Source organism: Pteropus vampyrus, unplaced genomic scaffold (assembly GCF_000151845.1).
Source record: "Pteropus vampyrus isolate Shadow unplaced genomic scaffold, Pvam_2.0 Scaffold1093, whole genome shotgun sequence".
In the NCBI taxonomy this organism is placed as follows: domain Eukaryota; kingdom Metazoa; phylum Chordata; class Mammalia; order Chiroptera; family Pteropodidae; genus Pteropus; species Pteropus vampyrus.
In genome coordinates, this window is record NW_011889874.1 from 138,945 (window position 1) to 139,612 (window position 668).

Below are 668 nucleotides of genomic sequence, written 5' to 3' on the forward strand. Positions count from 1 at the left end.
GAGATTCTCATGTGCCCCTCCTTATTTATGTTTAGTCATTTGCTAGAGTGACTCATGTAACTCAGGAGGACACTTTACTTACTATAACCATCAATGACAAAGGATACAACTCAGGAACAGCTGAAGGGAAGAGGTGAGTGGGGCCGGGTATTTGAAAAGGGTTGGGGAGCTTCCATGCCCTCTCTGGGTGTTCCCCCACCCAGCATCTTGATGTGTTCAGCACCAGGAAGGTCTTAAGACCCTATTGTTTAGGGTTTTATGGAGGTTCCATTCCCTGGGCATGATTGATGAAATCATTGGCCATGGGGCATTGAACTCACTCTCCAGACTGTCTCCTCTCCCAGGAGATCAAGGAGTGGAGATGAAAGTTCTAATTCTCTAATTGCATGATTGGTTCCTCTGGCAACCAGCCTTCATGCTCCCAGAGTCACCTCATGTGCATCAGCTCATGAAAGGCATGTGTTTGAAAGGCATTTATTCAAAGTAACAGATACAACTCTCTCCCTTGTTACTAAGGAAAGCACAAGGATTTTAGAACTCTGTGCCCAGAACAAGGAGCAGAGACTATCTTCCTCCTCTTCCTCCTTCTTATTCTTAATTTATCCCTTATTTCTTTATTAACAAATCATACCACACAAATTAGGTTCCCTTTTCTCTCTGCATGCAGT